Consider the following 17,372-nt stretch of genomic DNA (forward strand, 5'->3'; position numbering starts at 1 on the left):
CTCCCTCCCTCCACCCGCAACGGGGCCGCCTCGGGTCCTCCCGGCTCTCAAACCCACCGGGACAACTCGGGGGCTCCGCACGGGGCCTCTCGGGCCGGGAGGTTTCCGGGTGTCCCTGCACCTAAGGGCCTGCCCCCGTGGCCCCCGGGCCCTCTCTGCCTCACACTCTCCTATCAGCCCTCAGGATCCCTCTCGGGGTAGGGTCCCCTCTCTTAACTCGGCTGAGTCCCTCCAATACGCCAGCCTCCAGGAAGCAGTCAGCAATCCCCAAATATTTGGAATCTTCGCTAGTCCTCCACCTAGTCACCCCCCCTTCTCATTCCAGGAACCTCTCTCCTCCAGTGAGACATGCCTGCGTGCCGGAAGGCGGCCCCCCCAGGACCAAGAGGCGCCCAGGATCGATTTTTCCTGAGCCCTTACCATGCCCAGGAGTCTCCTTCCTTAGGACTCAACGCTCCCATCTCCTTCTTCCCTCCCCACCCTCCGGTGCCCTCCCATGTCCCCCGAGGCCCACCACAGCCCACTGGGCTTCCACCAGACCATCTGCTGCAGGGCAGGAGCTCAGAACAGACTCTTGTCTCTGTTGTCTCCCCACACAGCACAGGCCAGCACCCCATAAAAGCTCAGGGACTGACTAAGCAGAACATTCCCCCAACAACAGACGTCCACTCGATCCCCCTTGGGTTCCACCCCACTCCCAAGCTTCCAACCTACAAGGCTCACCCCAGGTACCCCGTATCAGGAGTGCGGATCTGATTCTGAGGAACAGCTTGTGAGGGATGATATCATGATTGCTGGGAGGGACAGCAAGGGGACCTTGGGGAGCTTTTCTCAGTTGTCATAAAGAACATGCACATAAACCCATTCTCCTCCCCCAGCCAAGAGCCACAGATTGTCTTCCCCTTCAAGCCACTTCAGAAATCACAGTGCCAAACGGAGAGAGCTTCTGTGTAGTAGCAGGGAGGGTGGGAGGTGGGGGTGCAGGGAGAGAGGAGGGGGCATAGTTTCTCTGAGATGAAGGCGACATCTAGTGGTTTGGGGGGAAATTTAATGCTATTTTATTCTTAGGGCCGGTATTTCTTTATGGAACACTGGCTGCCTTGCACAGCGGCAGGGGTGAATAAAAAAAAAAAAACAGCTGGATGATACAGTCCTTACCTTTGAGGAGCATATAATTGGATCCATGAGGCTCCAAGACCAAAGGCAAGCCCCCCTTCAAATGTCTCTTGCCCCAAGCCCAGTAGAAATGGAAGACAGCTCGTTTTTTAACAAGGAGGAATGGTAACTGGAGTTCCAGCTTCCAACACTGGTAGTGAAAAGGAATTTTGTTTTATCTGAGCAAGGAAAAGAAGGATATAATAGTCAAAAGGGTGACAGGAAAAGAGACGGCTCTAACTTTAGACCAAGCTAACCAAATAATACTTTTCAAGCAACTACATGCAGCTTAATGAGAGAAGCAAGTCCCAAATGACACAATCTCTGCCAGAATCACAGAATGTCAGGGCTAGAAGGAATCTTATAAATATGTTGTGCAACCCCCTCCTTTAAAGAGGATTGAAACTAAGTCCCAGAGGGGAAGTCACATAGCTTCCTCCCCCGACCTGACGGTTTTTGATGGCAGAGCGGAGACTAAAATCAGGCTTGCTGGTCTCTAAGGTGGCGTTCTGTACAGATATTCTGCTGACTCATGGAACTCACTATATGAAGCCATGCTTACAGGGCAATGGCCACCAAAGACCCAGACAAGTCTCTCTGGAACACCACTGTTGCCCAGACTCCCAAATAAGTTCAAGTGTGTGATATGTCTCTTCAAGCATCTTTCCCCCTCCCTCTTCCTTCCACTGGCCACTAATACTAGAAAGTGAGAAAAGGCAGGTACTTTTCCATTGATTTTTAAGGAAAGTAGAAGAGAGAGGGAAAGACAGAGAGAAACATCGATGTGAGAGAAACACATCGATTGATTGCCTCCTGCACGAGCCCTGATCAGGACCCGGGCTGGGGAGGAGCCTGCAACCAATGTATGTGCCCTTGACCAGAATCGAAACCAGGACCCTTCGGTCCACAGGCCAACACTCCATCCACTAGACTAAACTGGTTAGGGCGGCAGTGAAAGGTTTGGTTTTGTTTTTCATTTGGGGATGGAGGGTTGAAAACGTTAGATAAATGAAAACTTTGGTTATCTATATATTCCAATGCCTGGGAAATCTAAAGATCCTGCTGGCCTGAGCCAGATAGGATCCAACTTTCTCTCTGTGAGGCTGATAATGCCTCCTTCGCAGACACTGTCTATAGTTCCTTCTGGGACAGGGCCAGCCCAAACACCTCATTTCTGATCCAAAACGAAGCTGTGGAGCATCAGATCAGCTCGCTGCTAGAAGCTGCTGTGGTTTCCAAGCTGCCCTGTCCCTTAGTGCAAAGAAATCCTGACCTCAGTCACACTCAGGCCAAAGGAACCTCAAGACCCTCGCTGGGTCCTGGAACCACCATGGGATTTAGACTCATGCTGATCTCATGACAAGCCTCGATGCTGCCACCTGCCTCCCAGTTCAGCACGCAGCAGTTTTATGACACCTGATTCTGCAGCTAACTCTGGACCCTCAGGTTTGCTCTGCACCAGACCGTGCCTCCAGGCCTGTAAGACTCCAGAGAAATAAAACACCTTCCAGTCTTCTCTCTGCCTGGCTAACCTGACTTGCAGAACAAGGTTTTGATTATATGCCGTTCTCTCCTGCACACAAGACAGACAGGTCCAAGAGAACCTGCCAACAGAGGCAGGAGAACAGCCATGGAAAATGAGATAAAATGAGGCAGAAAAGATACATTTCAGATGCAGCATTTCAATAAGGGAGAGGAGGAAGCAGTGTAAAAAGAGAAACATAGCCCTGGCCAGTTTTGCTTAGTGGATAGAGGGTCAGCCTGTGGACTGAAGGGTCCCGGGTTTGATTCTGGTCAAAGAGCACATGCCCAGGTTGCGCGCTGGATCCCCAGTAGGGGGCATGCAGGAGGCAGCTGATCCATGGTTCTCTCTCATCATTGATGTTTCTATCTCTCTCTGTCTCCCTCTCCCTTCCTCTCAGAAATCAATAAGAATATATTTAAAGAGAGAGAGAGAGAGAGAGAGAAACATAGTGAAATGTGTTAAAAAAACATAGTGAAATGTGTTGAAAACAAAGAAAGACTTTACTAAAATTCTGCATTATTTCTTTTAACCCCAGCAAGGGAGAGATAGAATCCTGAAAACAGGTCAAGCCCCCATTATTGCTCATGTGGCCACACCCCTCCCCTGCCCTACTTCCCTCTCTTTATATAGCAGCACACAGTCCAGTTCTAGACCTTAGGTCCTTTTAAAAATATATATATATATGTCTTTATTGATTTCAGAGAGGAAGGAGAGAGAGAGAGAGAGAGAGAGAGAAACATCAATGATAAGAGAGAATCATCGATCGGCTGCCTCCTGCACACCCCACACTGGGGATGGAGCCCACAACCTGGCTATGTGCCCTGACCAGGAATCAAACCGTGACCTCCTGGTTCATAGGTCAGTGCCCAACCACTGAGCCACGCCGGCTGGGCTTAGGTCCAGTTCGCCTTCCATATCCTTAAAGAGCTGCTGTTATTGTTTAAAAGGTCAAGGGGTTTTACTTTGCCCTCACACAATGCTTTCTTTTAGAGTTAAAAAGTTTTTAAATTTAAAATCTTTTCAAATCAGATCTCAGCTTCTAACTTACCTGTCTAGATATGTATTCTAAAAGTTGAACTGGGCCTGACTGCAGTGGCTCAGTGGTTGAGCATCGACTTATGAACCAGGAAGTCACTGGTTTGATTCCCAGTCAGGGCACATGCCCGGGGTTGTGGGCTCAAGGCAGCTGATCAATGATTATCATTGATGTTTGTATCTCTCTCTCTCTCCCTCTCCCTTCCTCTATGAAATCAATAAAAATATATTTAAAAATAAAATAAATAAAAGTTGAACTGGTAATGTACTCTAAGGGGCCAGAAATACATTTTGTGAAAAGATAGTCTAGAAGAGTAGTTTTTCTATGGAAAACCTTCATGGAGAGCCAGTGATCCCTAAGAAAGAATTTCAGAATTGTCAGGAGAATTTATCTTCAAGATGATTCAAGCTCCAAGTGTGCCCATTTTCACCTGTCTGCTCCACCCACACTTGGACCTGCACCTCTGTAAGTGTCCAGGAAGGTGCCAGTGGCATCCATGGCTCTTCCACACTTGGCCTGTTTTCCCAGGTACATATACTGCTTCCTTCTGTTCCTATTACCACCCTTCACCATTATCACCAACCCCAGTAATTACTCACCACCCCTGAGGATCATCTGATAGCATAATGTCTCAAATATAATATTCTCTGTCCTATTTTTTCTCCACTCCACTTAAAATTCTACTTGCTGTCTTCACAAAATCTTTCACTGAGAAAAGTGGCATGTGTCCCCTCACCGTTTAAGCCCTCAATTTACAAATATCTCACATAAAAAGAAACAAAGGAAGCATGATCACAGCAGCTTGGAGGGAATTGAAAAGTACTCATCACTATTTCATTCTGCTCTGCTTAGAATTTTCTAGAGAAGCCAGAGACTGGAAGAGGAGGCAGAGAAATCTGAAGCAAGATTTGACACAACTGTACTCTTCTGCATGGCTGCAATATGACAGTACAACCAAAAGAGTAGCTAGCTGTGGCGATGTAGGGTTGGCTGGCAGACAGTTAAGAGGCTCCTAGAGAAATCTAACCATGAAATGCTAAGTGCCTGGTCTGGGATGATGGATTAATAATAAAGAGAGAGAAACAAATGTGAGATACTTTGAAGGAAGAAAGAACAAGACTTGGTGGCAGCCTGGATCTGCTGGATAAAGAGGAAAGATTACTCTAAGGCAGGGGTCACAGAGGCAAAGGCCAGGCAGAAAATGTAAATGCAAGAGGCAGCTGGATGAAGACTCGCAAACCAGGAAGCCCCTCCTCCATCTAAAGTGGATGCCACCACTCTGGGATGGAGCCCAGAGCTGCCATTTTTTTAAAAAATATGTTTTTATTGAGTTTAGGGAGAGGGATAGAAACATTGATGAGAGAGAAACATCCATCAGCTGCCTCCTGCATGTCCCCTAACAGGGATCAAGGCTGCAAAACAGGCATGTGCCCTGACTGGGAATCGAACCATGACCTTCTGATTCATAGGTCAATGCTCAACCACTGAGCCACACCAGCCGGGCCAGGACTGCCATTTCTTACAGTTTTCCTTTAGACTGTCTCAACAGCCTCTGTGACAGCTCTCTGGGCCTCCAGTCTCACTTCCCTCCAATTCATCCTCCACAATGTGTTCAGATGCCAAAGTGACTTTTTGAAACAAAAACTTAATTATGTCACTTTGCTGCTTAGAATCCTTAAATGGTTCCCCATGAAAGCTGTGTTTTTCAAACTGTTATTTTTAGCAGCAAAACCCTTCCTTCAAATAAAAGCTTAAGCACAAAACAGAAAAGAAGCCCAGCTGCTGTAGATGAAGTAGCAGTGCAGGACCCAAAACCTGGGGCCCCCTGCCCTTAGCACCATCTGAACCCCTGAACCTCTGGGCGGTACCCCTCAAACAGGGGGAGCACAGAAAGATTTTCCAAGGGGTATGTATGTTCAGGTGGTTTCAAGGGTATGTATTTCCAGATCCTCATCTTCCACATGGACTCTTCCCTAAAACTGATCTGCCCAAGAATGGGCCAGTGTTCACACAGTCCTCCCACTTTGCAAAAGAAAGGCATATCCCTTGCCTAGGCCAAATCTTGTGATGACGATCTGTCCTAGGGTGTGAAAACTGCAGGGACACCAAGCAAAGGGGTATGTAAATGAAGACCTTGGTTTAGGGAAACTTAAAGATGAATCAAGGTACTTTAAACGGATAGGGCTTCCTGCCTTTTCCCACCATGTACATTCTTCTGTTCAGGGTAAAACTTGGCATTGGAAATGGGCTGTTTAGCCCATGCTGGGATTCTCTATAATCAGCACAGCCCAAGTAGACTACATTAATGACATACTTTCTTTTTAAAAGTAGCTGAAGTAAAAATAAATAAATAAACGTAACTGGAGCACATGAAAATAATTGAATTGTACTGTATGTAAATTATACTTCAGTGACCTGACTTAAAACAAATGAAAAAATGTAATTGGAAAGTTGTGCAGGCCATCAAAAAATTCAAATACACTGAATAAAAGCCATGGATAAAAAATTAAGTGACCACCTGGCCAGCGTGACTCATTGGTTGAGTGTTGACCTATGAACCAGTAGGTCACAATTTGACTCCCAGTCAGGGTACATGCCTGGGGTTGTGGGCTCAGTCCCCAGTGGGGAGCATGCAGAGAGACAGCCAATCAATGATTCTCTCCCGTGTTTGATGTTTCTGTCTCTCTCCTCTCCCTTCCTCTCTGAAATCATAAAAAAAATATTTTTAAAAATAAGTAACTTATTTGGTGGTGCTTTATTCAATAAGATTTTATTCTACTTTAACAAATTATCATGAAATATTTATTATTACAGTCAATCCTCAGCTTATTTCAACTTATAAAGTGATTAATATTTTCTATCTCCCATTAACAATTCATAAATTTAAATTTGTGATAATAAATGTAAGATTTCAACTTAAAACTGTGTGAGAGTGTTATTATTACTTTAGGGAGCTCATGAGCAAAAAAGTTTTGAGCTCTGTGGCTCGAAATAATGTTTTGAAAATCAATGGCTACAGAGTGACTTGATCCTGTCAGACCTAAGTCTCCCTTCTTCTAATAAATATTTAAAATAACAGCACCTTTATTGATCTAAAATGAAATTCATAGATAACAACCTATCTATACACATAATCTCAAAACACCAAAAGTGTCCTTCCTAGCTGTGATATAAAAGAGGAATAAGGACAGTAATAATAATAGGTATTTCGATACATAAATGGTTGGACATGACCATTACAGAAGACTTAAGGAAGCACTCAGATGCATGTACCTAACTATAAGAAATGAGTCAGTTAGGATTTAAGAGAAGTAAGATCAGAGGCCATTACATTAAAAACATGCTAGATTAAACACTGGTGTTAGGATAACTAATAACAGACCAATCTATTTATATATAACAATAACACCCTACACAAAAGTTTGGTGGAACATTCAAAAATTAGGCAGAACTCAGGATCTCTAAATCATATGAAATTCAGGACATTTATTTGACATCCCAAATGTATTGCCAGTGTTGAAGTATGAAGAGTAACAAGATAACATTTCTTCTCTTGTGGAATACCTCACCTAGTGGGGTTGGTAGAAAAATAAACACCTACTTTAAAACAATATATTCTTAATTATGTGGAACTGTTCTCACATTGCACATTGCAGAGTCCAGTATTTGTGGTCCCCAACTACCAAAATGCCCGTAAAATCCACCTCCCATCACTATAGAAATCAAAAACGCCTCACAAATGTCTAAAATGCCCCTCCAGGGGCAGTACCACTGCTGTTAAGAACCGCTGGCCTCCTGGATAGAGAACAAGCATGTTAGCCCACTAGGATCTGGCTCTGGCCTTCTCTCCAGCCTTCTCTGCTGCTACATCTGCCTTCTAAACATAAAGAACTATTCTTAGTTCCCTAAGTGAGCCACATTAGTTCATCAGCCTGAAATGTCTTATCTTCCCTTGACTTCTGACTGACTATTCTTCTTTGAAGCCTTCCACCCCACTCATTATAACCCTTAATACATTATTTTAAATTTTCAAAATATATTCTTATTGATTTCAGAGAGCAAGGGAGAGGGAGAAAGAGACAGAAACATCAATGCTGAGAGAGAATCACTGATTGGCTGCCTCCTGCATGCCCCCTATTGGGGATCTAGTCTGAAACCCAGACATGTGCCCTTGACCAGAATCAAACCTAGGACCCTTCAGTCCACAAGCTGAAGCTCTGTCCACTGAGCCAAACCAACTAGGGCAATACATTGTTTTTAAAGTAGGTAGTTACTTTCTATCTACCCCACTAAATTGTGTATTCCATAAAAGAAAGAACTATCATATTTAATCTTTGTACCTCAACACCATGCAAGACATTTTACAGTCAAATAAATGTTTTCTCAATGAATAAACAAGAGCACACCTTTCCAAAGAGGACATTCAGAAAGCCAAGAGACATATGAAAACATGCTCAAAGTCACTAATCATCCGAGAGATGCAAATCAAAACAATAATGAGGTACCATCTCACACCTGTCAGACTGGCTATCATCAACAAATCAACAAACGACAAGTGCTGGAGAGGATGTGGAGAAAAAGGAACACTTGTGCACTGCTGGTGGGAATGCAGACTGGTGCAGCCACTATGGAAGACAGTATGGAGTTTCCTCAAAAAACAAAACATGGAACTCCCATTTGACCCTGTGATCCCACTTCTAGGAATATATCCCAAGAAACCAAAAACACCAATCAGAAAGGATATATGCACCCATATGTTCATAGCAGCACAATTCACCATAGCTAAGATCTGGAAACAGCCTAAGTGCCCATCAGTAGATGAATGGATTAGAAAACTGTGGTACATCTACACGATGGAATACTATGCTGCTGTAAAAAAGAAGGAACTCTTACAATTTGCAACGGCATGGATGGAGCTGGAGAGCATTATGCTAAGTGAAATAAGCCAGTCAATGAAGGAAAAATACCACATGATCTCACTCATTCATGGATAATAAAGACCATTACAAACTTTTGAACAATAATAGATACAGAGGCAGAGCTGCCTCAAACTGATTGTCAAACTGCAGTGGGAAGGCCAGAGAGGGTTGGGGGGCAGAAGGGAGGGGAGTAAGAGATCAACCGAAGGACTTGTATGCAAACACAAGAGCACAGATGAATGGATTCACTTTACAAAAAAAAAAGGGGGCGAGGGAATATTTCCTCTGAGGCTGCAGAGAAATATGGGATAATGGATTCAAGGATGGATTTAGTGATAAATTTAACTTATCTATTGAGCACTGAACTCAGTTAGATGTAAACATAAGCTCCTCTCCTACCAGCCTTCTTCATCTATGCCATGATAAATGTCTCCTTCCCACTCATCACAACAGCATGAACAGATTCCACACCTCTTTGCTCCCTTTTGGTTACGTGAGAACTCACTCCAACCCAATTGGTTTAAACTCCAATCTCAGGTCCAAGGTAGAAGTCATCCCCTCCCCTCTTCCAGCCCAAGCCCGAGCCATGGCTTAAGGAACCTGAAGTGAGGAAGAGTATATGGTCCCTTCTATGACGTCTCCTCTTCCTCTTCTAATTCTCTAGAAGGTGCTCTAGAGGGGTTCTAGCTCTTCTGGGGTTGGGCAGCAGGAAGAAAACAGAGAGGAAAGAGATAACAGTCCCGTCAGTCAACAGAGTAGTTACACAAACCACTGCTGGTTGTAGATGACAGGCCATTCCAGCCTGTTTCCAGGCAGACGTCAAAATGCCAGATCTCTTATAGGGCACTGTGTGTGTTCTTTAGGAAGTCCCATGAGGCCTCTAATGTAGACAACCCTGCTCCAAGTCATCTCCTTTAACCCCTCTATCTTCTGTCCAGCAGGCAGCCTGTTAGATGGGCTACCAGCAAGATGCTCAAGTCCAGCTCTCTTTTCCCAGGGTCTCTTTGACCACAAGAAACTCATTGCGTCTTTGCTAAGCCAAGCTATTCCACCATCACCCTGCCCAGTCCTTCCACCTCTCTTTAATTTCCTTTCCTCTTCTCAGATCAATGCAAAGCCTACCAAATCTACTGTCCAAACATAGTCTAACCAGGGAATGAGAGATCAGTCTCTCTTTCATGTATATGCTCTCTGATACCCTCTTGCTTGGTTTGGGGTGAGAGAGGGGAAAGTACTCCATACTAGGCTCATGACTCCCTCCCTTGAGTCATCTTATATCTTGTTGATGGGAAGAACACTATCCTTCAGAGTCTAGAGCAGGGGTCCTCAAACTTTTTAAACAGGGGCCCAGTTCACTGTCCCTCAGACCGTTGGAGGGCCGGGCTATAGTTTAAAAAAAAAAAACTATGAACAAATTCCTATGCACACTGCACATATCTTATTTTGAAGTAAAAAAACAAAACGGGAATACAATATTTGTATTTGCATGTGGCCCGTGGGCCGTAGTTTGAGGACCCCTGGTCTAGAGGGTTACTCCCAAAATGATATCTTTAAAAAACTCTAAACTCCCCCTTGTGATGCTGCCTCCTATCAGTCTGAGAGTCACACAGAAAATCAACCTCACTAGTGAGCATTCTAGTGTTTATTTTGTGCCTATGCCAACAATGTGCCATGAGTGTTACGTCTAGTATCTTATTTAACCTGCCTAACAGCCCTCTAAGACAGGTTCTATTATAGTCCCCATTTCGTAAAGACACAGACCTAGAGACGTTAACCACTACCCAAAACTACTAGTTAGTAAGTGATGGAACAGAAATGTGACCACTTCAGAGTCACATCTACATTCAATTAAAAACAGTAGCCCCCAGCCCTCGCCGGTTTGGCTCAGTGGATAGAGCGTCGGCCTTGGGATCAAAGGGTCCCGGATCTAATTCCGGTCAAAAGCATGTACCTTGGTTGCAGGCTCCTCCCCAGCCCAGCCCTGGTGAGGGCTCGTGAAGGCAATCGAACTGTTTCTCTTGCATTGATGTTTCTCTTTGTCTTTCCTCTCTGTTCCACTCTCCCTAAAAATCAATGGAAAAAAATCCTCGGGTGAGAATTAAAAAACAAACAAACAGTAGCATCCCGATTGATCCTTCACTTCATGAAGCCAATTTAGAATAATTTTTAGTTCTTTTGATAAAATTTATCTTCAAAGAATCACTATTTACCACATACACACACATATATATATATGTATATACATATATATAATTTAAGTGGCGATAACATTTAAATGAAGAACTATTTTTTCATCTATAAAAATTGTTTTAGAAATAATACCTAATGCTAGCAAGTGTGTGGGAAAATGGTATTCTTGTACACTGCTAGTGAGGTATGATCTAGTACAACGTTAGAAAGCAGCTTGGCAATCTCCATTAAAAGCTTTTAAAATATTTTTAGCATTAACCCATCAATTCCACTTCAAGAATTTAGCTAAAGAAAATCATTGACTTCGCCTTGACCAGTGTGGCTAAGTGGATAGAGAATCAGTCAAGGGCATGTACCTGGGTTGCAGGTTCAATCCCCACCCCCACATCAGGGCGTATGCATCTCTCATATTGATGTTAAAAAAGAAAAAGCATAGCTTTCACCTCAAAGATACTCAACAGTCTTGTCTTTAATAATAAAAAGTTAGGGAATATCTAAATTTCTAATTATAGGGCATTGTATAATTAAACTAGAGGCCTGATGCACGAAATTCATGCAAGAGTAGGCCTTCCGTCCCCCAGCTGCCGGCACTGGCTTCCCTCTGGCACCCGGCACCTGAGACCTGGGCTTCCCTCTGGCACCCGGCACCTGGGACCCGGGCTTCCCTCTAGCACCCGGCACCTGGGACCCGGGCTTCCTTCTGGCACCCGGCACCTGAGACCTGGGCTTCCCTCTGGCACCCGGCACCTGGGACCCAGGCTTCCCTCTAGCATCCGGCACCTGAGACCCGGGCTTCCCTACGGCCACTGGCAGGCACCTGGGACCCAGGCTTCCCTCACAGCCCTGGCTTTGTCCTGAAGGTCGTCTGGAAGGATGTCCGGTCTAATTAGCATATTACACTTTTATTATTATAGATTATATTACCCTTACACATTAAAATCCAAGCAGCCGTAACCGGTTTGGCTCAGTGGATAGAGCATCGGCCTGCGGACTGAAAGGTCCCAGGTTCGATTCCGGTCAAGGGCATGTACCTTGGTTGCGGGCACATCCCCAGTAGGAGGTGTGCAGAAGGCAGCTGGTCGATGTTTCTCTCTCATCGATGTTTCTAACTCTCTATCCCTCTCCCTTCCTCTCTGTAAAAAATCAATAAAAAAAGCAGCCCATTAAACATTATTTCAGAGATATATGATATCAAAGATTGTTCACCATACATCATTAAGTGAAAATAGGTTGAAAGATGTATGGAATGAATCCGGTTTCATTAAATACACACACACACACACACACACACGAAACCTGGAATGGTATAAATCAAAATGTTGAGAACGGCTGTCTTTGGGGATAGTATGAGTTAGAATTTTATATTTAATTGTATTTTCAATGATTGTGTATTACTTTTGTAATAAGAAGTATATGAGGGTGTTTTCTCTTTTAAATGGTATCACAGGGATGAAAGGATACCAAAATATTTTTCATGTTATTGAAATAGGTCTGCAGTTTCCATTTAACAAATATACCAATAAAAGTTAATGTAGCTTTTATATATAAATTACCAGTATATTTGTTTACAAAGATATATTACTTAAAACATTTTATACCTCTTTTATACAGCCCTACCACAGTTAGTATGCAGCTCAATAAATACTTGAATTGAATTAAATAGCCTAGTGTAAAATTTTTATAAACAATCAGGAAGAACACAGTGAAGTTCCCAGTTTATAGATCATGGTAAGTCCCTCCATTATACCTCAATCACATTTGACACTGTGGACCATCACCTTCTTCTTGAAGCTCTTCCCATGGCTCCTGCCACAGCTCATTATCCCAGTCATCCTTCCATCTCACTGTCCGGTGCTCTCTCACTCCAGCAAGACCCTCTTCCTCCTCTGAGCTGTAGGCTTCCCGCCCCCATGCCGTAATTTCAGCTTTCTGCATTCTCCTTTCCATACTCACTTCCTTGGTGAGTTTATCCACAGTCATGACATCACCTGCCACCTCAATGGCGATAATTTCAGGGGCATGACCTTACTTCATTGGGTGTGGGCATGTGCTCTGTCATTGCTACATAGATAAGGTATTTTGATGTTGCCCAACAGCGATGATAGGATTTTACAGTACAGCTCACAAAGGGAAAGACTGCTTGGAGCATCTGAGGAAGAGCTGTGGGCATCGATGGCAGTGAACTCCTTCCCCTCCCCATAAAATAAACCAAATAAAAATACATAAATAAATAGTGAGCAAAGCACGTGTCTAAAGTGGTCAGGTTAATGGTGTCATACCTTGTTTGGGGATGCAAGAAACTAAATGAAGTAATCAGCCAATAGAAGATTCTTAAAAAGGTCCTAGATTCCACATTTACAAAGCTCACTTATATGAATACAGTACATATTTTTTTCTAAATGTTTTTTATTGATTTTTAGAGAGAGAGGATTTTTAGGGATATAGCGATAGAAACATCGATGAAAGACAAACATCATTAATCAACTGCCTCCTGCATGACCCCCACTGGGGATCGAGCCAGAAACCTGCACATGTGCCCTGACCGGGAATCGAACTGTAACCTCTTGGTTCCTAGGTCGACGCTCAACAACTGAACCACACCAGTCAGGCAACAAAGTACGTATTTTTATTAATCACATATTTTTTACTTTTCTGGTGGTCAGTCCTTGTCAGCAAATCACATGACTCTGTGGACTCACCTTCAAGATTAATCTGCCTCCCTCCCCTTCCAGTCAGATTTCTGCCCTTAAGCTTCTCCGATGTAGGAATTGCAAGACGCCGCTGGGCTTGCAAATTCATTCTTTACACTCAGGGTATGTTAGTCAGAGGTCCTGAAATAAGATCAGGGCAACAGGCATCCCTTGCATCCAGTACCCAGAACATAAAGGTCACAGATTTGGGGAATAGGAAGACAGCAATTTCGGGCTAATTTCTGACCAATCCTGGCAAGGAGAAAAGCGTATGGTGGAAAGCTCCAGATGAGGAGAAATAAACGGTAGGTGCCGACAGCCCCGGCTGGTGTGACTCAGTTCATTGGAGCATTGTCCCATTCGTCAAAAGGTGGCGTGTTCCACTCTTGGTCAGGGCACATACCCAAGTTGCTGGCACATGTGGGAGGCAACTGATCGATGTTTCTCTCTCACATCAATGTTTCTTTCTCTCAAAATTTAATGAAGAAGATTTTTTTTTAAAGGTGGGCGCTGACAGAAATAGCAGACCACAAGAATCTGTCCTCACAGGCTTGACAGGGTCAGGTATCATGGATGGGTTTCAACCACATGGTTCTTCCTTGGCAACGGGTGTGGCCGGTGCTGGGACACTTGGTGCTGAGGCAGGTACACATGAGTAAGCAGCCCCCTGCAGCTGCATGCACGGAGCTACCTGCTCAGCTAGGCCACATGCCTCTGGCATCTATCCTAACTTACCTCAGATGGGAACAGGGACACAGGCCTGCATCATTCCTGCCTTACCTCGTCAATGATGGTATGAGTTAACTGGTACACGCTGCTCACCTAAAGGTCTACTACATCTTCACAGCTGGGATCCCACACCTTTCAGAAGTCCTCAGATCAGTTTAACATAGTCTGACCTGATCATTTAGACAGTCTTTAAGGCACTGCTCAGACTCTCTTGAATAAAAAGTGCTTGGTCTCTCAGATAGCCGCCTCTCCCCTGCTTCTCTCCCTGAGACGGATCTGCATGTACGAGGGGAAGGGGACTCTGCAGCAGCAGGAAAGAGGTGAACTTGAGCAAGTGGTCCTCTGGCCTCCCATACCCAGGGCAATGTTTCTTCGCCCTGTTTGCTGCTTACACTGCTGGCGATCATGGCCCAACTCTGTAGCTGGTACAACTCTAGGATCCCTGAGTGGTGCCCTGTGGCAGAATCCATTGCACTGTCTTCCCCTGGCATTCTTTTTCTGAGTCTGGTTGTAATGCCTATCACACCCCTCCGATGTCTGTGTACTGAGCACATATGAACAGAAACTGTTCCTGTAGTCTCTGCACCAAGGGCTTCCCCTTTGCACATGAAAATGCCCCACATCTTGACTTCCAGGGTCAGACGTTTTCAAGAAGTCTCACTGATGCCTCTTTCAAAATATCTCTCCATTTAAAATCTACATTCCCCCCCGCCCCCTGCCCCGATATCTAGTTCCAGGCTTACCAGTCTGTGCCCACGCTCAGCAAGAATGAGTGCATGATCAATTAATAATGTCTGCTCTGGATAGATGAAAGGGGAGCCACACCATGAATAATCGTTAATTTCTTCTTCCTCAAATCCATCAATCCAAATTAATCTGCCCTCTTTATTTGTATCTACCAAAATCCTCTCAGAATTAGTTCAAGCTTTATTTCTTCTATGAAAGTCACCTGGGCTATAGTGGCTTTACCCTGCTTTGAATTAACATCATTTACCTGGTTACTTAATATTAATACTGGTTTATAAATATTGATAGTAAATAGCACTTATTACTGACACTTGAAGTGGCTTGAAGAAAGGTGGTATCATTAACACAGAGCATGACTTGTTTTAAAGAAAATGTGAATGGTTACCTATAGAGATACCTGGTGCTCTGGCCACCAGAAAAGAGGTCTAGCAGTTCTCTGAAGATACTATCAGTGAACTCTTTTGGCAAAAAAAAAAAAAAAAAAAAAAAAAAAAAATAAATGAGAATAAGAATGCAGCCAGAACCGGTTTGGCTCAGTGGATAGAGCGTCGGCCTGTGGACTCAAGGGTCCCGGTTCAATTCCAGGCAAGGGCATGTATCTTGGTTGCGGGCACATCCCCAGTGGGGGGTGTGCAGGAGGCAGCTGATCGATGTTTCTCTCTCATCGATGTTTCTAACTCTCTATCCCTCTCCCTTCCTCTCTGTAAAAAATCAATAAAATATATATTTTTTTTTAAATGGGACTGAAACAAAAAACAAATTGTTTTTGCTTAATTAGAGAGTATTGCCCTAGCCAGTTTGGCTCAATGGACAGAGTGACAGCCTGCGGACCAAAGAGTCCTGGGTTCGATTCCAAGGGCATATACCTTGGTTGCAGGCTCTCCCCCCACCTCCCCGCCTGAGCCCTCAGGGCTCGTGCAGGAGGCAACCAATCGATGTTCTTCTCTCACATCGTATATCTCTGTCTTTCCCTCTCTTCCACTCTAAAAAAAGCAAATATGAGATATTGTGGAAATAAGCATCAGTGGAAAAATATCCTCGGGTGAGGATTAACATAAACAAACAAACAAACAAACAAAAAAATAAAAAATAAACTTTATCTTTTAATTTGAAAGAAAAGAAAGATTATTTTTTTAAAAAAGAGAAGAGCCCAGCTGGTGTGGCTTTGTGGTTGAGCGTCGAACTATGAACTAGGAGGTGGGGGCACATGCCTGGGTTGCAGGCTCAATCCGCAGTCAGGTGTGTGCAGGAGGCAGCCGATCAATGATTCTCTGTCATCATTGATGTTTCTATCTTTCTCTCCCTCTTCCTTCTTCTCTGAAATTAATAGAAAGAATTTTTTTTTAAAGAAGAGAGCATTAAGTCTGGTCACTATTCCTCAACAGTAACAGAAGCATGAGCTCACTTACTATGATTTTCCACCCTGTTCTATGATGCCACTCCCCATATTGCACTGTAGCTGACTAGATGTAGCCTGAGTCCCTTTTCTCAACTAATCAGTGACCCTTTGTGGAAAAAGGTTCTTCCTGCTCTATCATACAGGAAGATAAAGTAGTTTGCCAAGGAACTGAAATTCTTCCTTCAATTGAGGAATCACAATAACATTTTCTTGACTTTGCCAATCATACAATGGGATGTTCACTAAAACACAACCACTCCCGCCCTAACCGGTTTGGCTCAGTGGATAGAGCGTCGGCCTGTGGACTCAAGGGTCCCAGGTCCGATTCCAGTCAAGGGCATGTACGTTGGTTGCGGGCACATACCCAGTGGGGAGTGTGCAGGAGGCAGCTGATCGATGTTTCTAACTCTCTATCCCTATCCCTTCCTCTCTGTAAAAAACAACCCAATAAAATATATTTTTAAAAAAATAACACAACCACTCCCATTAAAATGTAAACTCCATGGAGCAAGGACATTGTCTAGTGTTTTCATCACTGTATTGCCAGCGCCTGATCCAGTAGGTGACTGATATATATTTTACTAGTGAATCGTTAATACTTAATAAATAGTAGATGAAGACAATACACAGAAAAAGCTAATGTTTATATCCTACCATGTCTGTTTTGAGAGAGGTAATCTTCATTTCAGATTTGTCTTTTCCTATTGCACCTGTTGTGCTGCGAGGAGAAAGTTAAGAAAATGATCAAAATGAATCATAAACATAAAAAGACTGAAATATAAAAGCTAAAACTTCTAGATATAGAAGAAAACATAGGAGAAAAACTTTGTCACTTTGGTGTAAGCAAAGATTTCTTATGTAGGGCACAAAAAAAGCAATAGCCATACAAGAAAGAAGGAAAAAATTTAAAATTTATGCTCTTCAAAAGACTCCATAAAGAAAATAAAAAGGCAATATAAAAGAAGCCATGATGAGACTGAAA

General features: G+C 43.7%; 1 protein-coding gene across 2 annotated transcripts in view; it reads right to left on the reverse strand.

Moving 5' to 3' along the window:
• Window positions 1-1,266: 1,266 nt before the first annotated feature.
• The window catches only part of RGP1 (RGP1 homolog, RAB6A GEF complex partner 1), a 31,902-nt gene continuing 15,796 nt past the window's right edge, over window positions 1,267-17,372 (reverse strand). Inside the window, exons 9-11 of one of the 2 annotated variants that reach the window (XR_001360133.1) lie at window positions 17,045-17,108; window positions 10,587-10,698; window positions 1,267-1,334 (exon numbers count right to left, since the gene is read on the reverse strand). The gene's annotated coding sequence lies outside the window, so the exon portion shown is untranslated. Of the gene's footprint in view, window positions 1,335-10,586; window positions 10,699-16,290; window positions 16,309-17,044; window positions 17,109-17,372 lie in introns of those variants that run through there. The other variant, XR_001360132.1, reaches the window with a different exon arrangement.

Source organism: Myotis brandtii, unplaced genomic scaffold (genome assembly GCF_000412655.1).
Source record: "Myotis brandtii unplaced genomic scaffold, ASM41265v1 scaffold806, whole genome shotgun sequence".
Taxonomy (NCBI): Eukaryota; Metazoa; Chordata; class Mammalia; order Chiroptera; family Vespertilionidae; genus Myotis; species Myotis brandtii.